The following is a 23474-nucleotide window of genomic DNA, read 5'->3' on the forward strand; positions in this document are numbered from 1 at the left end:
TGGTGTCTTCTGCATACTTTCAAGGCCTTTCATATATACCTATCTCATCCATCCATCCATCTTCCTCTTTTCCAGAGGAAAAAGTTCATTTTTTTGTTCAGGTGATAGAAGCCAGCACTCTAAATTCAGGAATATAAGAGAAGCTGTAACACAGAACTAAATAAATGCAGGCAGATTTTAAAGTACTTTAAAGTTACAGTATTTTATCACCTTAAAGCTTTTTAATGATAATGATGTAAATCTTTAGAAAATGTAAAAATCAAAGTTGTAATTCTCTTTGACTGCATAGAAATCAGAATCACATAATTTGTAGAGGCTTCCAAACTCTTAAAGTTGCCTGATTTTGCAAGAAAAAGTTGTGAACTGATCACATGAAAATTGCATTTAATGGAAATGGAGACTGACTCCTAATTGCCTGTTGAAAGTGAGCACTAGAAATTGGATTTATTTTTGCATATTGCAATCTAAATACTGTATTTTTAATATGATTTATTTTAAAATTTATTATTTATTCTCATATAATATATTGTTATATTTATTATACATTTTCATATTTTAATACATTCATTTATATTATTTATTTTTCTAATAAAAATATTAGAAAGTATGGAAGAAGACTACATTTATTTTTTCATACTATTTTAATACTATTATCATACTATTATTTCATACTATACTATTTTAATACTATTAATAGTTCTGGTTTGTGTTGTCCAAGAATGTTAGCATAATGTTTTCAATAAATACTGAAGCAAATAAAATGGTTTTATCAAAGAAACAAAGTTATGAATTGACCACAAGGAAATTGCATTTAATGGAAACAGAGACTGACTCCTAATTGCCTGTTGCAAGTGAGCAACACTTGAAATTGGATTTATTTTTGCATGTTGCAATCTAAATACTGTACTTTTTGATATGACTCTTTTATATATTATTATATATGGTTATATCATTATATATTGTTATATCTATCATATATTTTTAATTCATTAATTTGTATTACTTATTTTTCTAATAAAAATAGAAAGTACAGTAGAAGACTATTTTTTTTTTCCTACTATTTTAATAGTATTATACTACCAATATTTCTCATTTGGCTTGCCAAAGAATGTTAGCATAATATTTTAAATAAACACTGAAGCAAATAAAATGGTTTTATCAAAGAAACTCCTACCTCCATTAAATGAACCTGAACTTGAAAGAACATTCTGTTCTCTATAATGAGCAGTTTTAAGTGCTCAGGAAGCTCCTAGTGATAAGAAGCTTTTACATGATACCAATGAGTTTGAATCCAAACAGTGTTGACTTTGATTTTTAGCAGCCCAGATAAATTTTGTTTTCATTATACAAGTTGAAAGGATGAGGAACAGATTTTGCTTCAGAAATTTCCTAATATTCCTTTCTACTGTTTCTAGTAGGAAGGGAGAATTCCTACTATATTCTTCCTATTCTACAAGTCAAAAAATACTCTTGCAGAACAGAGAACCCCTCATATTGGGCAAATCAAATTACTTTTTTTCCCCTTTCTCTACTTATAGTCTTTTATTATTATTATTATTGACTTTTTCACAAGCATGGTCCAAACCCTACAGATTCAGGTGCAGTCAGGTGCCTGCAGCTTCCACATGGCTCAGAGTGGGAGTGGGTTTTACTCACTTATTGAACTATTTCTGTGGCTAGGGGCTGGGACATGCTCCTGGAAGTCTTGGATTTCTTATCCTTGCTTTCCTGTTTTCTGCAGTGACTGTGTGTGTGCAGAATGCATGCACAAATTGCAATACACGGCACAGCCCAAGTTGGTTTCCTTCCAGATTTACTGGGATGCAATGGGCATCTTGTCATCCTTGATCCTTGTGAGGATCCTCAGGACTCTTTGTAAAAAAAAAAAGGATCATTTTGTCATGTTGAAGAAGTTTCTTAGGAAGTAGAGAATCTGTCACCTAGCAATTTTATTTTCAAAAAGTAATAATAAAATAATAATAATTGAATCCTTGTTTTTCAGGGAAGCATTGAAAGGATTGAAAAACAGTGTTTTTCAAAGCACAGAAAAGTATTTTTAGAAAATAAACCCAGAAAGAGAACTGAAAAAAGCACATAAGCAATGGGTTTAGATGCAGGCATCTAAATTCTCATCTCTATCCTAGACAGCTAAGGCCTTTACCAAATGTGCTCTAAATACCTGGATGATGTGTATAAAGTTGGAATTTAACAGGGAAACAGGGCAGAGGAAAACAAATAGAAATTTATCAGGAAGCATCAGGGGCAGGGCAGACTGTGCCAAGAGCTTTCCTGATAAAACAAAAACCTTCTGTATTCAGGCCAAAACATATGGAGCAAGGAAGAGGAGGAGCTTTTTGCAAGCCAAACATAAAGAGGCACTGCTCCTGAACTTAAGGAGCAGCAGTAGATGGGATAAGAATTAAAATTACTTTTCCTCTGATAATTTAACAAATATTTGCCATGATTTTCTCAGAGCAGAAGGGTTTATTGGAAGAACATTGTGCTCAATGTTTCTTAAGAATAATTCCTTTTTTTCCCATTCTGATGCTATTTTGGCATCATGGAAGGTACAGTTCTTGTTCAATCTGTAATTTCTGCTGAACAGAGTTGTCAATCTTGTGACAAGCAGCAGCAATCAAACTGCCCAAATGAGAGTTTTTACCACTTATTCAACATCCTTAATTACCTACACTAAGGTCTGCAGGCAGCCCCAGAGCACAGGACTGAAGCTGAAGGTAAGAGATCCAAGGTTTACTTAGGAATTTGGCTGCAAACATCATACTATACTATACTATACTATACATACCATACTCCAAAATCTGCTTTCTATTACATTTTATTGTGCTTTGCCTCTCACCATATGGATTTGGCTGACATCCTGAGGAACACAGAATGATATTTTTAGGTATATGGTGAGGTAGCTTCATTGAAGATGGGATATTTTCAAATTAAGGTGGTCTCAAAGATTTCCACAATTTGTTATTTTTCTGGAACGTATAAAATTAAAACAACCTTTGCCTGGAATACCTCCATGATCTCCACATTGTTTTTAAAATGTTCACTTTATGAATCAAAATTTAACTGTTGCTTTTTATTTTCAGTACATCTAAATCAGCTTATTAAAAAAAGATGACTTACATGAAATTTTGACTTCTTTAACCGCGTATTGCTGTGACGCCACTTGTGAAAGAACCCAAGTTTTGAGAGAACATCTGCAAGCCACCCACCTCATAAAATTGCTGAATTTCACTTGCTGATGCAGAACCATGAAGGAGCAGCACGCCAGGAAAATCACATCCCTCCTAGAAAGAACCAGATGCATTTTGAAGCCATTGTGGCAAAGTTTGCAATTCAGGTTACTACCATCCACACTCAACACAGGACTGACCTTCTGTTAAAGTTCTGTGTTCACCTTGACCATCACATTCAATCCTTTCTTCATGCTCTCTCCTGTTACTCCATATCTCTTTGGTTTTCCTTCCAAAAGCACATCAGCAGTAGATGGGATGTTGTCAGTACCTCAGATGTGATAAAGTTGTAGGAATTTCTGAGTTGAGCCCCTGCTTGGTCACTTCTTGGCAGCTGGGGTTGTGACAGGAGTCAGCAGAGTTCTCCATGAGCGAGGAGGGAGCAAAAAGTCCAATTCCTCGGGATGACTTTTTCCTGCAGTGTCCCTTGGGAGAAGTTACACTTTTCATTTCCAGCTCTAATAAACACAGCCATGACGTGAGTGTTTGTAGAGAGAGAGCCCTGCAGTGATGCAGTCAGAGCACAGGAAGGGCAAAGAGCTCAGAGACAGGGCTGGCACAGAGTTAGTGTGGAATTCACTGTGCAGCCAAGAGATGTGGGGCAAAAAAAAGCCAAATTTATTGAAGTGTGTACATGTGGGGAAACTCCCAGCTCCAAGAGTGGCATATTAGAACAAATTCTACATGCACAATGGGGAATAAAAGCCACAAGGTAGTGATTTCTGCCTCTTAATTTTTAGTGTATTATGTGTTTTTTTCCCTTTGGTTAAAGGGGTTTTTATATTTACTGCATATATGCTGAAATATGTGTGTACTATCTAATGTGCTGTTTCTCTCAAAACAGTAATTTAAGATGAATCTCATTAAAGCCCTTCTTCCTGAGCAGATAAACAAAGTGCTAATGTATTTTTAATGAGGTAAGGTGATTTCTTGCTGTGAAAATGGGCCTAGACCTGTAAAAACACCATTTTCTTTCCACCCAATGAGGATAATGATGAGTTTTTATCAATGCTTCATTGTCCTATTTGCTGCTAAGACTGACCTAGTGAGCTACATATAAGAACTAGGGACTCCTCTGCCAATAAAAAATTCATTATTGCCCTTCTGAAATTGAATTGTTTCATTGTCTGAATTGCTATGAAGCCATTATCATAAATTTCCACAATCATGTTTGAATTACAGATTACAATTTGGTCATGTTTCTTTTTTTTTTTTAATTTAGGTTTCCCAGCTATTGTTGCTGATCCCATTCAAAGTGATACCCACCAGAACTGGAGGGCATTTATTTCTGGGGAGTTTTCTCTGCTCTGAATAATTTCTTGTGGTTGGAACAACATCTGACTCTTTCTTTCTAAAAAAAAAACAAAAACAAGTCATTTTGTCATGTTGAAGAAGCTTCTTAGGAAATATAGCATCTCTCACTTAGTAATTTTATTTCTAAAAGGTAATAATAAGATGATAATAATAATAGATTTAAACATCCTTGTTTTTGAGGGAATCCTTGTTTTTTTGTTCCCCCTTGAGGGAAGCATGGAAAGGATTGAAAAAGAGCATGCAGAGTGTTTCTCAAAGCACAGCATCACAGTATTTTTAGGAAATAAATTCAAAAAAACCCTGAAAAAACTATGTGAAATGCCACTCCTGAAATACAGAAATTTCCCCACAACTGACTAAAACCAAAACAAAGTCAGGAAGTAAATTTTACCCTTTATCCAAAACCTTCAGAACCTCTAACACAGAGCACTCTGGGTACTGTGGGAGATTTCTATTATCTTTCTATATTTGACACTTCAGATTGCATTAAAATAAGACAAGGGAAAAAACATGCATGATTTTGTGAATTTTTACATTATGCTGAGGTATTTCAGGTTGTATTCCCTGAATTAATTCAATTACTTTCTGACATTTGTATATTATTATTACAATAATGTTTTGGGTTTGGCTTTTGTTTTTTACAATTCAGTCATGGCAACAGGCATGACAGACCTGTCGCAAATTTGTCTGTGGGGACTTTTATACAAAATAAATTCCATGTGTTCTTATAAGTAATAAATAATATAATAATAAGTTCCACATTCTTCTTATTGCCTCCCTAATTTTTAATTTATGATAATCATTGGATTGTTGCTATACCTGAATCTAGCAAAGCTCTGAAGTACAGAGCTGTCTAGTTTTATACAAGGCATCGGAGAAGTTCAAATTTAAGTAAAATCTCTGCTTTTGGGTACAGCCAAAATGTAAGCAGAAACTTCTGAGGAAAAGATAACCCTTTACCAAAAGGCATTTAAATTAATATCTAAATGGTTAATGTGTGTTGTCTACAAAAAAAAAAAAAAAAAAAAAAATAGATCTGAGACAATCTTGGAAACTATTTTCCTTTCATTTCCTATTTGTAGAAAAACTGCATCCATAAAATAATTATTGACTTCAAATTGAACCTCAACAAGTGGCAAGAGTAATTTGTGAATTATTGGCACTTAGGTTTTTTCCACTTGGGACTTTTTCTGGAAACATATTTTTAGAAATATCTGAGGCCAAATTATTACTTGGCTGGTAATAACAAATACTCATCTAAGTGTGCAGATTCTAGACAAAGACAAGGGAACTTTTTTAGGAGCATTTAATTTCAATGAATGGAGATTAGTTTTGAAGAAAATTGAGCAGTGCCATCTTTTGTTGGAAGAGACTAACTGCAACACTCAAGTGACAATATTTGGATCAGTTTTGGTTTGTGCACACAAATCTCAGTTTGGTTTATCACTAATAGGACAGAGATTTTTTTCTTATTGAACACAAGAAAGAACATTTGCTGCATTTGGTGAATTTTTGCTGAGAAGAAGTCAAGAACAAACACTGCTACAAATAAAATAATCCTAGACAGGTATCCTTCTATAAACGAAAAGATCCAGGTCAAATCCATAAGAATTGGTTGTGTCTTGTCTAGAATAAAGACAATGCATTCAAGTTTGCTGCAGCTGACATTTCTAAGAAAGGGAAATAAAATAAAAGCACCTACCTGTAACATTTTCTGCTGCTGAATCACACTTTTCTGAGAAGAGAGATCGAGTCAAGGGTGCTCAGAAGGTCTTGGCTTGCTGTTGTGCAGCTCAGGGAGAAAAGAGTAAAATGAAAAATAGCAGGTGAAGAGCACAAAAAACATGGAAAAGATCTCATCTCTGGTTTTACCCATTGTGTGTGATGGGGACTTGGCAGGGACTGGTGCTTTATGAGCAGAGCAGTTTTTAAGTAGCTCAGTGAAGTTTCTTAGTGCCTTTCAAAACTGGGAGTTCTGTTTTTTTATCAATACTATCAGTTCTTCATTTCCTTAAATGGAAAGACATGTCAGATCCATACCTATTATTTTTTATCTATTTTTCAGAATTTTTACTTTCTTATAATACTCCTGGGAGCTCTTTCTGTAACTTTTGTAGCTGGTCAAACCAGGACTCCCTAATCTGGATTTGACTGACAGTCTCTTGCTGGAGATGAGCAGCAGATTACCTACAGGCCTCTGCAGCTGGATTTCAGTACCTCAGCAGGAGGAGAAGAAAATTCTTCAACAAGAGGAGTAGAAGAAAATTCTTCAACAAGAGGAGTAGAAGAATATTCTTCAACAAGAGGAGTAGAAGAATAGTCTTCAACAAGAAGAGTGGAAGAATATTCTTCAACAAGAAGAGTAGAAGAATATTCTTCAACAAGAAGAGTAGAACAAGAATATTCTTCAACAAGAAGAGTAGAACAAGAATATTCTTCAACAAGAAGAACTGAGGAAGAATATTCTTAAAAAGAAGAACAGAACAAGAGTATTCCTCAAAAAGAAGAAGAGAGGAAGAAATATTCTTCAAAAAGAAGAGGATTAGAATATTCTTCAACAAGAAGAGTAGAACAAGAATATTCTTCAACAAGAAGAACAGAGGAAGAAATATTCTTCAAAAAGAACTGAAGAAGAATACTCTTCAAAAAGAAGAGTAGAAGAATACTCTTCAAAAAGAAGAACTGAAGAAGAATATTCTTCAAAAAGAAGAACTGAAGAAGAATATTCTTCAAAAAGAAGAACTGAAGAAGAATATTCTTCAAAAAGAAGAACTGAAGAAGAATATTCTTCAAAAAGAAGAACTGAAGAAGAATATTCTTCAAAAAGAAGAACTGAAGAAGAATATTCTTCAAAAAGAAGAACTGAAGAAGAATATTCTTCAAAAAGAAGAACTGAAGAAGAATATTCTTCAAAAAGAAGAACTGAAGAATATTCTGCAAAAAGAAGAGTAGAAGAAGAATACTCTTCAAAAAGAAGAATAGAATAGTCTTCAAAAAGAAGAGTATGAAAAGAATATTCTTCAACAAGAAGAATAGAGGAAGAAGATTTTTCAAAAAGAAGAATATTTTTCAAACAGAATTGAAGAACGTTTTTCAAAAAGAAGAATAGAAGAAACGTGCACGTGTACACCATATAGTAAATGGATTTATAGTACATATACTTCCTACCACAGAGGAAATTCCCACATGGAAGTGCAAGATGATGGAAAATGCTGGTGGGAGAGGGAGAGAAGTGCCAGAATAGGGCAGAGCTCTCCTTAATAAAACCCTCTTCCTAGGCTTAAACCATCCTTTCACGTGAACATCCAATATTCAAACATATACAGTTATTCCAATATAGCAATTATTCCAATATGTCCAGTGATTTTCCCTGAGCTGGGACAACTGCCCCCAGCCATCACAAACTGCAGCAGGAAGCACAAGACTTGGATCATCCTCTGCATCTGTTCCTCTAAAAACTCCTGGATATTCTCCATCCAGAGGCTACCTGAGCTTGAGCACTGAAAATATCTGAAGTGACAGCCACAATAATCCTGCTCTACCCAAGCCCCAGATCATCCAATTTGTCAGATTTTTTTCCCCTGGGAATATCCAAATCTTTACTGGAAATATGTCACTTTACAAACAACATGGTTTCACAAACCACTGTCAATACTTTAATATAAAATGTATTTTCCCTTGGTGTCTCTAAATTTACTTTCTAACTTACAGTTCTTGACAAACATTGTTGAAACTGATTTGTTTAGTTCTTGAGAACTGGTCTGCTTCCTATAAAAATTATAGGATCAAACCATTCTTTTTGCTTTATTTATATTTACACACATAAATATAAATAAATCTGTACATACAGATTTACTACTTAATATATATTTTTATATATATGTATTATATGTATTATTATATACATATATATTACACATATGTATGTATTATAGATATTATATTTATACATATATATGTATCACATCTGTATGTAATTATGCATCATTATAAGGAAAATAATTCATCATTTCTAAGACCAATATCAAACACTGTAAGACCTTCATCTTTTTATCTGTCAAGGCCCCAGATTTACTTATATTCCAGTAGCTTGTATGAAGCAGCTTTGGAAAATGTATTATTTGCCACAGCTCACCTCATTAAAAAAAAAAATCTTGTAAAAATAGATATCAGAGATATAATATTTGGATAACACCTAGACATATTATTCTTGCTTATTTCAGAATCCAAAACACAATTTGCAGAATAAATCTCTCCCTCTAATTCATTTTGATAAGAAATAATTCGATCCAATGTGTTAATAAATAATTAATACATTAATATGTTCAATCAATGAAATTATAATATAGATTTTATTCTTGGTTTTCCCAGCAGGCTTTGCTGATGACAGTTTCACAGTCTCAAAAAATGAACTGCAAAATAGTTCATCTGGTTGCAGGAGTAAAAACTGTACTCAAACAGCAAAATGTCAATGAGCACACCCCTCTCAGTCTGTGTCTTTTGTGGACACAACTTGGTCACAAGGTTTCACATGGAAATGATTCAGCAGTTTCATTCTATGTCCTTAGTTCCTAGAATATGTGAGCACTGAATTTGGATAGATCTGAGTGCCACTGATTTAAATCTCCTCTAAATGACATGTCTTAGAGGTTTGGCCACGCCAGTGCTTTCATCAATATTGGTGCAACCACACATCAACAGAATGCCCTAATTTTTTTTTTTAGCCAAAATAAACTTATTGGAGATAGAATTTAATACATCCAGACTTTCCAAGCAATTTCTCTATTACATAGAGTGGTGATGTTGGTGGCCTTTAACCTAAGAACATAAACACATTTGAGTGATATAGGAACAGTATTTTTGTCCACAGTCAATGGTCAACTAAAAACAAAACAAAAAAAAAAAGAAGTTTGTGCATGGAATGCTCCTTTTTAGAGCAGGAAGAGTTATTTTCCTCTTCTATAAAAGAATAAAAGTTCCAGGGGGAGAAAAGAAATAAAAAAAAGAGCATGGTAAGAGAGCAAGGACTGCCCAAAAGTCCTGCACAGTTTTGGGGTTACCATGAGAATGGTGATGCCTTTCCTGCTGCAGTGAGTGACAGGGGGCATTGCTGGCTCTCAGATCCGTTTTTCATGCAACAAAATTTACATTACAGTTCCCAGCTGGAGTTTGCTAAAGGTTCCCGGAGTAAAATCTTAGACCGAGGGAATGTTCCGGGTATTTTTTAATTTTTTTTTTTTAAAAAGTAAACCTCATAGTTTTTGACACTGAATAAAATGAGCTGTTCCTGCACAATGCAAAACCCTCCTTATAATAGCAGACAGATGAAAAAGCAGTAAAACCAACCAAAATAAAAGATAGCACAAATCTCTTCTTCAACAATTCTTACGTATTTCCTTTCAAGACTGGAATTTTCAAGCTATCCCTTCCATATACACTGTTTTGAGAGGCCAGGCATATCCTGCAGTGCTTCAGAGCATTCATGGCCTTGCTCTGCCCTCACTAAGTTCCTTTTCCCAAGTAATTAGGTGGTACCTACTTACATGCAGCAGACCAACCTCCGTCTCACACATCCATGCCTCATTTCCTCATTTACTGCTCTTTGCAGCCTTGTTATTTATTTTCTTTAATATTACACTTCCAGCTCTATAGCCAGATGAGTCACACTCATTGCCATCCACAGCAGCACTCTCCAAGGCCTGTGGAACAATAAAGTCATTTATAAAAGCTTCTCCACCAAAGTTACATACAGGGAATCTAACCTTTATTTTAGTGGCACTTGAATTATGATGAAGCTCCATTCAGAAAAGATTATTCATAATAAGAAATAGAAGAACATAATGTATGTTATACTATTAAAAAAAAATTAAAAAAGAAAATAAATGAACCCATAACACCACAACATAATGGTGTGAGACACAAAAGCTTACAATCACAAACTCTTCTTCATTCAAAACCAGAAAAAAGTAAAATAGACTGAAAATTTCAGAGCATTTTCCTTCCTTGCCATAGAAAAGGGGAGATGTAATTCTTAGAAATTTCTTCACTAAATACAGAATGACTGATTTATTTCATTACAGCAGGAGAGCATCCTAAAATGTTGTCTCTCTGTATGCTGTTCCCTGTTCAGCTGCCATTATTCCACCTACATTTATTGCATTTTGCAATTAGAATTTGGGATAAGAAAGTAATTGCAACCTTCCTGAAAGTGACATCAAAAGAGACAAAAAAATCCGTGTGGGGAAAAAACGAGAGGGGTTCTCTCCAACATTGCTTCTAACACACAAAAAATTGTTTCTAGCCAAGAATGAAGAGATGCAGAACTCCAATAAAGAATATATCAATGTAAAGAAGAATATATTTACCTGTCAGAAAGGGGAGCTCCTGTACTTTTTCCATGAAGGAAAGTACCATTGTTTCAATACAGAAACATGACTTGTGAAGGCATTGTACATTCCTTTTTCTGTCATTTTAGCCACAAGTTTCAGCACATGGATAATGAAAGGAATAGAGAAGATGGAAGAACTGTAATTTATTTATATTCATTTATATTCATATTAATTGTGGCCTGGCATGTGTACCTCTCCCAGTCTACAAAACATAAGATGACCTGTCCTGGAGAAATTTGTTTATGGGACAATGACAAAAATGCTCAACAGCCTTCCCATGTTAAGGAGGCAATCTCTTATTACAGGTGAGAATTTTCCCAAAATTCCCCTAAAAAACCCCAATTTTTTTGGCCAAAATATCCCAACTTTTATCCCAACAATTCCCAATTTTCCCCAAAAATTCCCTTTGGTTTTTTTCCCCAAAATTCCTGAAAAAATTCCTAGCAGTTCCACATGCTAGGAAAATAAAAATTACTCAACAACAAAATAAAAATTAACAATTCAGAATTCAGAGTCTAAGGTTGTGTAGCTCATGAATTCTGTCTACTTGGATTTAAAATGACAAATTAAACCTGAACAGATGAGCCCTGCAGAAATGGAAAAATACTCGGTTTTGGTTTAATTTTTTGTTAAAAAGCAACCAAACAAATATATAAAATTTCCTTTATGCAGTATAAAAGGGGGCAGTGAAATTCAGGAACTAGACTCCTACACTCCTAATCTGAAGTTTACAACACACATAAAATGAGAGTATTTTGTCAGAGCAAAAAGATGACTAGTTAAGCAACAAAAAAGCATTAAAAATTACAAACTGCAGTTTTGTCCAGGGGAAAAACATCCTGTTCACATTTAAGAAATATTTGTTTTCTTCAAAATTAAACTAGTGTTACATACAAATTTAAATAGCATAAATTCTCACTAGCTTAAAAAAAAAGAACCCAAACGCAACAAATATTAAATATATCATGTTAGTACCACTGCAATGCTATCAAAAATCAGAGCACATTTCATGCTTGCAGAGGATGATGAAGAGGAACACATAATTTATACCACCTTCAAAATCTGCTCATTTTATAAATTGTACCATGAGAATCATATAATAAAGTTCCATTAATTTTTGTTTTCATACCTGCAGATTTCTGGAGACCATGGCACGTTACAGACCTGTATAAATGTCACATACACAATTTTCAGCCTTCCTGTATGGAAAATGTGCAATTTCTGTAGTATCCTAAAAGGAAGATAATCATCTTTGGCTGTGCACTGGCATTGTTAGCAAACTCCTTCACAACAATAGTGCACATTCTGTAATTTTCCCCAGAGCTGCAAACTCTATGAGATGCTCACCAGTCAGGCAGCACTCTGGGGAAGGATGTAGGGAGGCTGTGAATGTTGGGGACATTCCCAGGGAGATCCTCCTGGGAGGAGGGAGCTCAGCCAGTGGCAGCTGCAAACTGTGGGGATGCCTTGTGCAGGCTGCCCTAGAGCAGAGGCTGGGCAGAGCTAAAGAATCAAGCAGGGATTGATTCAAAGCATCTCCTCCATGGATCCACCTTGGGCAGCACCAGAGCCCAGCCAGGGCTGCACCCAAGATGAACCAAAATGGCCCCAAAATGCACCAGCGCTCCCGGGCTCTCTCCCTTGGATCAGTTCTGCTCCATTTGCATCTTGCAGTTCATTGTCCCATTCCAGCTTTAGCCCCTGCAGTCCCACCCTGCTTGTTTTTCTCTCTGCAGCCCACGGGGTTTGTGCTCTTGGGGCTGAGATTGGGATCATTTGTCCTTGGTGCCCAGCTGGAGCAGGAATTGTTTTGTCTCCCTGCTCTGTGCACAGAGCTCACCATCCCTGAATATGAAGCTCAGACCCACACACTAAAGCAGCACAGAATGGGAAACATAGAAAAGCCAAAACCTGAGGCATCAGTGGAACAGTGGTGCTGGAAACATCACCTCAGCAAGGTGACAAAGACATTGCTCTGTGTTGCCTTGCCAGTTCTGAAGAGAAGCAGCTCTTCACATTGGCAAATAAAACCAGGGTTGCAAAACCAAAGAGGTGAAGCTGAGAGTACCCCACTCGATGATTTAAAAATGGATCTGGATCCAAGGCTTACTTGCTCTTTTCCATCCAAAATAGTTCTATATTAAATATTGGTTATTCAAAAATCAAACACCAACCTGTTTACTGGAGAAGCACCAACAATAAACAGCTTTACCTCAGCACTTGGATGATAATTCTGCAGCCTCTAAGTTAAAGACATGCACTCAACTTGCACATCCTTTGAGGAGCCTGCACTGCTGTAACTGTACCCTGTGTTTGGAAATCTAACCATGTGATAGGATTCATGGCAACTTCAGTAATTAAACCCTTATCAGAAGCAGGAGAGAGCACAGGGTGGCAATAAAAAAACCTAAATAAACCTGAATTCAACATAAATAATTTACTTCCTTCTTCAAATATAACCACCCTTCAGGGAAGCTTTCTTCATTATTGGTGTTGCTTCTTTCAGTTGAGGCTTCATTATTGGGCTAGAGGCTCTCTCAGATTTCTGATGGTTTGGCTAATTTATGTCAATATTGAACTTAGTTAAACAAAGAAAAAAGTTGTGGAATAAAATTTTCAAAATTCTCATGTTTGAAACAAGTATTAAGAATGTTGAGAATATGAGTATTTCATAGAAAGAAACTTGAGGACAAGTGCAGTGCTCACAGAAGGGGTGAAGACAAAGAGTTGATTTTTTGTAACAAGCATACTAAGGAACTGTTCTTATAGAACTTGATATAAAGCTGTTTTTTTCCAAAATTGTGTATGGTTACACTTCCAAAATCCCTTGTCCTGTATCTCCTTCTGCTTCAGGTGGTGTTCCAGTGAGTTTAATGAATGATACATGAAGGGTTGTTAGGAAGTTGTGCTGTAGGGAAAGACTTTTCTGAGTCATCAGCAGAGCTCATCTGTAGACTCATTAATTTGATTAAAATCACAGCTTGTTATAGGCTGCCTGGTTATGCAATTTTAAAGTGTTCCATAGTCTGAGATCTCATTAAATGAACTTTTATTTTTTTGCATGCCTTTTTTGATTCAAACTATCACATTATTATATTGTTTGCATCATCACATGTGCCACTGGTCATGCATGTGTAACACCTGCACCTTGGCAAAAAAATCCTTCTCAAGCCTACAAGGAATTTAATTCAGTTTGCAGCTCTTTGGCAGGGTTTGGAATTATCAATCATTCAACACATGCAAATATTACATAGCTTTGATACTGGGCCCATGTCATAATTTTGAAAAACTGTATTCTATTTTGAAAAACTCTCCATAGAGAGTTTTTCATAACATGAACAAAAAAACCAACCAACCAACAACAACAAAAAAAAAACAACAAACCCAAAAAACTTCTCTCCCTACATAAACTAAAAAAACCAAATTCAAAATAATAAACTAACTAAAAATTTGACATTTTATTTCCTTACATTATCAATAAAAAACTATTAAAAATTGTAAAAAAATTAGTTGAATTCCTACTACATTTTATTTGAATTATCATTATTATTTATTAATAATGATGTTATAGAAATAATTTAATAATAAAATTATTAACTATTAATTATTAATAAAACTTTAGAAGTTTAAATCTACTTTACCTAGTCCTAACCCTAGCTCACAACAAAAAATAAATACACAAGTAATTAACTAACACCAAACCCACTACACTACTTGATACATTAACCAAAAAAATCTCAAAATCAATGAAATCTCAAATTAACAAAGCAAAACCACTACAGCCCATCTCTGCATCCAGTTTGAAAAATAAGTATCTAACCCAAAGGTACTGCTGATACAAAAAGCCTCTAACAGAATTTAAACAATAATTTGAAACAAACTTAATTTCTCTTTTCCAACAAGTTAATACAAATAGGAGGCAGGCAAAAAAAACCCATCTGAACAATTAGTTCCATAACTGCTTTCCTGAATGTACTTCTTTCCCTGGTGGCCAAAGTTATTAAGGTCACAGTGATAAGATTATTCTTTCTATGAATTACTCAGTATTACAAACCACAAGGCAATCAGCAATAAATAAAATATTACTCTGAATCATCTCAAGAGATGCCAAGTCAGTAGGTAGCAGATAGGCCATTACAGCTAAAAAAAAACCCAAAAACATGAGCAAAGCCAACTCAGTTCAAAGTTCCAGCTTGTATTACTCTTCTATCAACTATGAGCACCATTTTTAGGAGGCATATGTAATGGTTTGAGTCATCTCCAATCCACTCTCTCCAGTGGCTGCAGAAAGTTGCTCTGTGTCACCAAAGGTGCAGCAAACACCCTGCAATGTGGCTGTGTGAGAGCAGAGAGCTGTAATGGAACACTTCCTTCCAGACCTGCTCTATGGGCAGCCCTTGCTGCCAGGCCTGTGTCTCACATTGCTGGCATTACCTGGCTCCTTCCTGCTCGACTCCAGTTCTGCAGGGAACAGCTCCTAACTCCGAGTTCCCCGGGAGCATCGTGCTTGCCAATTAGGAGATGTGAGTGACAGACCAATTCCCAGCACCAGGGTGGGCTCCAGACCCTTCTTACCTGAGTTTCGTGTACTTCTCTCTCATAGACACAGCAAACGCTCTTGCAAAGCTTGATTTTTTCCCAGTCACTGCAAAGCTATATCCTAAAGGTAAAATAGAAAAAGAATTTTTCACTTGCTGCATGGATATTTTAAACAAACTCCGAAAATTTAGAGACACAAGCGTTCCATGAGCGTTGAAAAGGAACATATAAAGTTAAAAAAAAAATAAATCCCATATTAACCAAGCTTCAGTAGAAAGCACCTATTGCTGGTAAGGTTTTATTATGAACATGGAGCTTAGCTCAGTGGATTCATCTGAAATAGGCCAAATGGGACTTAAACAAAGGGAAATCACTTTTCTGGGAAGTGACTATTACACCAGCTAAGAAGTTATCAGAGCTGTAAGCAGAAGGGTTTACTTGGGTTATTTTATCTGAAATGTGATGAAGTCGTGTTTGAAAACCTGGGCCATCCATCCCCCATCAAGGTAATCAGCTCTCAGGAAAGAACAGCACCTGGAGGAGCCAGTGAATGCATCTTACTGGAGCTGAGGCATTTCACATTTCCTAGTACATGAACACATTCTTCTACCTGAGCACTGCTCAACTTACACCAACAACAAGAGAAAGATCTGTCAAATAACACAGGAGAAATTCGGCAAATGCCACATTAAAGCAAAAACCTTACTGAGATGCACCTGAAAAAGGAAGTACAGTAGTCGTAGGGCAACAGAAATGTGTAAATCATAGAGCTGAAAGTAATTTTGAACCAAAGATGACACAGAATTTAACTAGTGCAATTGAACAGAGTGATATTGCTCCTCTGTCCTGGCTCACAACACGCTGTTGCACCTTCATCCAAATTAACTTCTTTCTTTGACACTGTGATGGACCTTTCATCTGCAGCTCCTCTGCATTTCAACAAGACACAATCTTGTCTCTGAATGAGGATGAGCTGAGCAGGCAAGGTTTGAGAGATTCATCCTCATGGATCTTGGAGCTGAGCAGCATGCAAAGTCATGCACAAGGCTGATCAAGGAATCAGGATTTGAAAATGTTAGTGGTTTAGATGTATTTTATTAGCTACTTCAATATACAACTACAAAATATTGTAATTCACAGGGGTAAAAAAAAACAAACCAGGGTTCATTTAGCACAGCATGGCCAGCTGGGCAAGGGAGGGATTGTCCTGCTCTGCTCTGAGCTGGGGTGGCCTCACCTCGAGTGCTGGGGCAGTTTTGGGTGCCACAACATAAAAAAGAGATGGGACCATTAGAGACCATCCCAAGGAGGCCATGGGGAAGGGGGAGGAGTGTGAGGAGCTGCTGAGGGCACCATATCCTGAAATTCTGTGAACACCAAGAATAAAAAAACTGACTATGAAACAATGTGTGTTCTCCTTTGATGTGCATGACAACATCTCTCTAGTACACGTGGTTATTAAGTGGATAATCTTAACATTCTATATTGCTTTTATTTTAAACAGGCTTTGTCCCCTGGAATCATGAACTATAAATCCATGGACTATGGGATGGTTGCAGCAGGAGGCCCCTCACCCGTACACTCACAGTGATTTACCACCTGTAAATCATCATGAGTTATGTAGCACACTTATTATCGCCTGATCAGAGTTTACAAGCAGCTCTAGTTCACAAGAAGCTCTAAATTTGCTCCAGAGAGCTCAGCTGAGATAGCTGCCAAGCTGTCTGACAGCACCTGGTTTTGCTTTGAGTCTGCTTCTCCACTAGGCAGATTTTCATGATTCTTTTTTCCCCCCCTATTTCTGCTACAACTCTTGGGGGAGCATGGAGTTGGCTTTTTCATCCAAAACGCTCCTAGAAATTTACCTGCCCACCACTACTTGCAATTGGGCTACAATTGGATTGTTGAAGGTCCCTTCCAGCTGGAACTACTCAAGTGTCTTCTCCCCCATCCTGTTCTTTAAATAACTTATGGAGTTGTAGGAAATAACTGACAGGTCCATACCTAAAAATGACTTGTAAATTTTATCTAAAAACTGTCTAAAAAAAATATCTGAAAGCTGTATTGGCCAGTTTCATTGATACTAAAATGAACAAGTTTTCCTTATGTGGGGTCTTACCTGAATTTGCCAGCTCCAAGTACATCTTTTAATTCCTCTCCACCCCTGAGAGCCTGTTGAGTTTATAGGACATCTAAGAGCATAACACTCCTATGAAATCCAAATCCTGTAATTGTGCATTTTACCCATCACTCAAATTGACAAAGAATTCACCCCAGAAAAACAAATAAACCCCACAAGCAATAATTTCACAATAAATTCCCAATATTGCACAGGAAATAGCAGGAAGAGTTCATCGATTGGTAAAGAACTAATCCTTTCAAAACCAGTCTCTAGAAGGCAGCAATTTTGCCATCAAAAGCTGAAGCAGTGAGTTAATGAACCCAAGATAATGACTTTTCACTGGCTCTGACTACTCTGTTCCTCAAAAGAAGTTTGGATGACTTCTTTTTCCTGGAAAGCAGTGGAAATGTGAAGCAGAAATCAAAAAACAGAAGTTTCAATTTCTAGGGGTTTTTTTCCCTTCAAGTGAAACATCAAAATACCTGTCTGGGGAAAGAAAAACATTAATTGAACTCCTTTTCTAGCAAAATTAGCATGACAAGGGGGAAAAAGCGTCCTCAGCTCATTTTGCATGAAAACTGGACCATCCAAGAAAAAAAAAAATCCTCGCAAGATAAAAGTCTCACTAATGAAAAACACTGTAAGACATTTATCTATTTTTGAGAAAAAAAAAACTTTGTTAGCTGGAGGTGGCTGGACTTGGATGGAAAGACTCATGAAAGGAAAACTGAATGAAAGGAAAACTGACTGGCATCAAAGAACCATGGCTCAGTATTTTTATTTACTTATTTTATTAGAATGAGCTTTGGAAAGGTTGTGCTTAGCACAGTTACATTCTTCTGGGCAAATTGCTATACAATATACATCTTGGAAGAGAGAGAGAGAATTCTTTTTAGAGCTACAGATGACATGGATTGCCTGAGTTCAAGAAGTGTTTGGACAATTCTCTCAGGCACAGAATTTCTCATGGTCTTTAAGCATAAATCTACCAATAATGTTCAACTTTTAGAGAAGATATTGGTTAATGAACATCCAGAATTGTAAAGAAATAGTTATCTTTCCTAAAGGAACTGCAAATTAATTAATATTCACGTATTAATAAATGAGGCATGCAAACTTTTGGCTTTGTACATAAAACATAAACTAAGATCACAAAATGATGGAAACCATACAGATGTTTGTTATCACTGTAGCATTGTTCCTTCTAGAGTATCTCTCATCTTCTCAATATTCTAAGACTTGACTTTTGGGTGAAAGAAGGAGCCTGTAACCAAAGACACAAGAGAATTCTTGAATTCTTACTTTTTTGGTACATGCAGAGCCTCTATTTAAAGTCTCATACAAAAGGTTTCTATAGAAACCTGAAGGACTCAGCCAAGTGGTGCTGAAAAGCTGGACCCTGAGGCCTACACAAAACCCACACGAACATTTCTCTTCCACTGGTTCCTCAAGTCACTGATCTCTATCCTGCTTCAGATTCCATCCTTTATGCACACTATTGTCCCTTGCACTAGCATGCCCTATCTCTGGAAATAAAACTTGCTGGTAGCTGTTAAAAACATGGCTTTGACTCAGATCCCAAGGCTGGAGAACTGAAAGTTAGCTCTGATCTCCTTTTTGGCATGCACCATCTCCCAGGACAGGGGTTTAACTTTTTCCAAGGAGGCTTTTGTCCCATATAGAGTTGTGCTTTCAACTGCTACTCACTAAAAGAGCAAGTATTTTTGGTTGCTTCTGAAAGTCATATTTCCATAGTGATGCTGGCAGAAATGTGCAATACATCATGGTAAGTGAAACTTCACTCACTACCACAGACACTGCTCCCAGCTACCATTTAAAACCCACTCTGGAGTATTCTAAGTGCAAAACTCTTTTTTTTTTTTTTTTCTTGAAGCCTATTTTAAGATTATGTTAATTATAAAGCATTCAGTCTTAATTCTCAGGTTGTTCCCTGTTTCTGGGTGGGTTTGTTTCAGCTGGAAGCAGCTAAGGGCTCATTTCAGGGTTCAGCTGGCTGAGGCTACACCAGAGTCCTCTGCCTCTTTCCTGAGTGGGGAAAACTCTCCCCTAACAGTGCTGCAGCCCTACAATTGTACTTTCAGAGTGCTTCTGAAAGCATGCCTACCCTTGGCAGAATCTCTTTCCATCCTTGTGCTTGTTTTCGTAGTCCAGATCCACCAGGATCCTTGCTCCTGAACAGTTTTCCCTGTGTTTCTCTCCTAGGACGCCTATTAATGTGCCAGTTTTGGTGGTTGTCAGGGCCTTGTAGAAATCCAGATACACTGGGTTTTCCAAATCTGAAAACTTCCACGAGCAGAAGGTGCAGCACAAGAAAGGTGGAAGGCAATTCACCTCTGCCACTTACTTGGGGCAGCTTTTCCACGTGCTGGAGAGCACAAACCCCACATTCCTGGTACCTATTTAGTGGGAGATGACTCTTGCACAGAATCTTTTTATTCCTGGCAATATTCTCAGAACTGCGGATTCCCTCATTTCCCTAACTTCTATTATCTCATTGTGTCTCAATTCCTGTTGAAAAACATTTCAACAAGAACTTCTTCCCACTACACCCAGAAAAACCTGCAAGACCAAGAGAACTTGAGAGCTCAACAGCAATGGCAATGTTTGACAAAGAACCATCTCTCCAAGAGACATGGAGCATCCATTTCTCACAGCATTTGCAGAGCTACAATAATAGGACACACCAGAGATCCAGTCCAAAAGATTATTCATACCATGGATGAACAACTCTCACAAGTGCTATGGAGTTTGGGGCAGGTTTATCTTTGTAAAGAATTCATGACATCCCTCCTTTCAATCCTCTCAGGTCCACCCACACTGACATTTCACAAACCAAACTTCTCTGTAATACCTCTCAGCACAAGGCGTTTTCTACACATCTGTTCAGGTCAGCAGCAAATGTTCTCATTTTCTAGCCTGAAAAAAAAAAAACCCAAAACCCCAGCACCCTCCAGAAAAGAAAAGAAAAGAATATACTCCCTCATCCTTATAATAAAGACTACTCAAGGTCAAGAAAAAAGGTTTTTGTCCTCATCTTCTGTCCTCCCCTTAGCTTGTGCAAGGCCTCCTCCTTTCACAGGGTGCACAATACATTTCCAATTGGAACTCTGCAACTCTTGCAAGTTCTTTTTCCCAGGGATAATCCACATCAGACAGAAACAAAATGACAGATAGTGAATATCTTGGTCTATTTCCCGCTGCAAAAATAGGGAGCTACCTGTTGTGGTGTTGTTGTGAGGGTCCCCAGGATGAGGTGAGATGAGATTTGACCCCAAGTTCTCACAAGGCTGATTTATTAATTTATGATATTGTATTATATTAAAAGAAAATTATTATGTACTAAAACTACACTAAAGAAAGAGAAAGGAGACATCAGAAGGCTGGACAAGAATGAATAATAAAAACTTGTGACTGACCAGAGTCCCAACACAGCCCAACACTGGGATTGATCATTAATTAAAAGCAACTCACATGGAACCAATCCAAGATGCACCTGTTGGTGAGCAGCCTCCAGACCACATTCCAAGCAATCAGATAATTCTTGTTTACATTTCGTTCCTGAGGCTTCTCAGGAGAAAAATCCTGGCGAAGGGATTTTTCATAAAATATCACAGTGACAGCTACCACCACAGAATTTAACTCTAAATAATTAAGTTATAGACAACAAAACACAGCCTATTTCTTAAACTCTCACTGTACCTAACCAAGAACTACAACATGACTTTTTCTCCTGTCATTACTGCAGATAAATACCACATTGGACTTTCTGGCTGCATCTTCATCACCTGCTTTGTCTAGAGCAGGCTGTGTTATTTCAACAGTGCTGAGCAGTCCTCCCTGCTGATTCTGAGGCAGCAGTTGTGCTTTTCACACGGATGGAGCTCAGTGACATACTTCACTTCCCAAAAAGTGACAGGAGAGACAAGCAGGGAGTTAGAGTTGCCAAGGAGATACATGTCTCTGCTGCAGACAAACTTCTGTCTGTGATACTTGCTATATTTGATGAGCTGCCTTCAATGTTGGAAAACTACTCATGGAAACTGCTGTGGTACTTATGCAAAACCATTAAACATGCAAAAAGATCCATATCACTGTTCCTCTCTCCTTAGCATGATGCAATGCTAATTCACAACTGCTGGTTCACCAAGAAAATTATTTTACAGGATTCTCTAAGTGTTAAATGCATCGTTCTCCAATTTACAGACTTTTGTTTTGGAAGTAAAGTCACTTGCTTGCAGCTTGCTACTGTTTTGCGGCATTCCACTGCATTAAAATTAATTTATATTAAAATGAACTATAACCCCTAAACAAAATAAGAATCCATTACTGCACTTTCAGAGAAAATCCCTCATCAGCTTCTGAATTTTATTACTGTACCACTTCAGTGCTGTGCAGAATTACTCATGAAAGCTGCTTTCAAAAGCCCATGTCAAAGAATGCTGAATAAGGATTTCAGAGCCTTTTAATTAATTTTTAATCTTTGTTCCTGAGTATGGAGCTGATGTCAATAAAATTTACAGGAAGACTCTAATTTATTTTAAGAAAAAATGGTCAGGCTTATGCCACTATTTGCTCCCAGGTATAGCTGAAATGTTTTTTCTTAAACAGCCCAACAAAGCCAGCTCCAGGCAACTCAGCTCAAGTTAAAAACACCAGCTTTAGGAACCAAGTACAAAAAGCAAAGTTCAGGAGACAGGAAAACAGGATTGAAATAATAGAAAAACCTGTGTTCAAGGTTCCACAGTGCCACTGTGATTTGTACATATTCTTGCAAAGCCCTTAAACACAGGTATAATTAAGAACCTAATTTTTAATTAATGCCACTGAAGGAAATAAAGCTGCTTTGTATCCATCACTCTTTTGAAGAAGTGCAACGTTGTTCTTAGAAGATTTCAGAGAATGCTGTTGAAAATGATCAATTATAATTTTTCTGATTACATGGAATAAGAACTACCCCACCCTCCAAAAAGTACCCTCCCGCAAATTTTAAACAAAGAGACCTAAACAAAATCCATTTTTTACAACTTAAAATATATTTTAGGATGGAAATCAAAGGAGCACATGGAGATCTCAGTCAGAGAAACCAGTTCAATTCCCTTGGAGAATCTAGTCAGAGTTTTTGAAAGCATCAAGAGCTGCTTGGGGGAAAGGCTCTTTTCTGCATTCAGGGGAGGCATTGCTCACATTTCTCTGCTAAATATCAGCACATGTCCAACAGACTGCAGAATGACTGGTGCTGCTGAAAAAAGATCTCAAAAAGGGGTCATGAAGGGAACAGACATCAGATTTGATTTAAGGACAAAATCTCCTAAAAATAACACGCCTGTGTACAATATCACTGCAGCAAAGGAGAAATGGATAATTATAACAAATTTAAATTGAGGTCCCCAGAAAGGAACACAATACAGACATACTAGGAAAAAAAAAAATCTCAAAATAACACACACTAGCAATGTTTTAGACTTTTTTTTTTCTGAATATTCTGCTAGGGGCAGTAGTATTTTTTCAGTTTGCCTCATGAAGGAATGAATGAATTGACTAATAATATTTTTTAAAATAAATTTTAAGTGTATTAACTTTAGAATTAATTTACTTGCTGAACAGAGGTTAAACAGAAATTAAAATCCTCTTAGTTTCTCAAGACAAAACACTTGAATTCAATTGAAAATGGATGAACTTATTCAATCTAAATCTTATTCTGTGGTCTGTCGTAAAACTAATACTATCTTTTAAGCTTAATAAATTGGATACTCTGTCATCCAATGTTTTGATCTTTCTAATATTGAAAAAGAAGGCTTCTTCTGAAGGCTGATGTAGACTCGAACCAGTATTTCCATCTCT

The 23474-nt window shown here is 36.6% G+C and overlaps 1 protein-coding gene and 1 long non-coding RNA gene across 2 annotated transcripts in view; both read right to left on the minus strand.

The window, feature by feature from the left end:
• The window catches only part of METTL15 (methyltransferase 15, mitochondrial 12S rRNA N4-cytidine), an 83463-nt gene extending 80177 nt beyond the window's left edge, over positions 1–3286 (minus strand). The window contains exon 1 of the mRNA XM_054635459.2: positions 3228–3286. The gene's annotated coding sequence lies outside the window, so the exon portion shown is untranslated. The remainder of the gene's footprint in view (positions 1–3227) is intronic.
• A 413-nt stretch (positions 3287–3699) lies between these two features.
• On the minus strand, positions 3700–12259 carry LOC143694291 (uncharacterized). The gene is made up of 4 exons (XR_013182649.1): positions 12081–12259; positions 10106–10261; positions 6265–6343; positions 3700–4599 (listed from the first exon to the last, which is right to left on the minus strand). It is a non-coding gene; the product is annotated as an uncharacterized LOC143694291 (long non-coding RNA).
• Positions 12260–23474: the final 11215 nt, after the last annotated feature.

This window comes from Agelaius phoeniceus, chromosome 6 (assembly GCF_051311805.1).
Source record: "Agelaius phoeniceus isolate bAgePho1 chromosome 6, bAgePho1.hap1, whole genome shotgun sequence".
In the NCBI taxonomy this organism is placed as follows: domain Eukaryota; kingdom Metazoa; phylum Chordata; class Aves; order Passeriformes; family Icteridae; genus Agelaius; species Agelaius phoeniceus.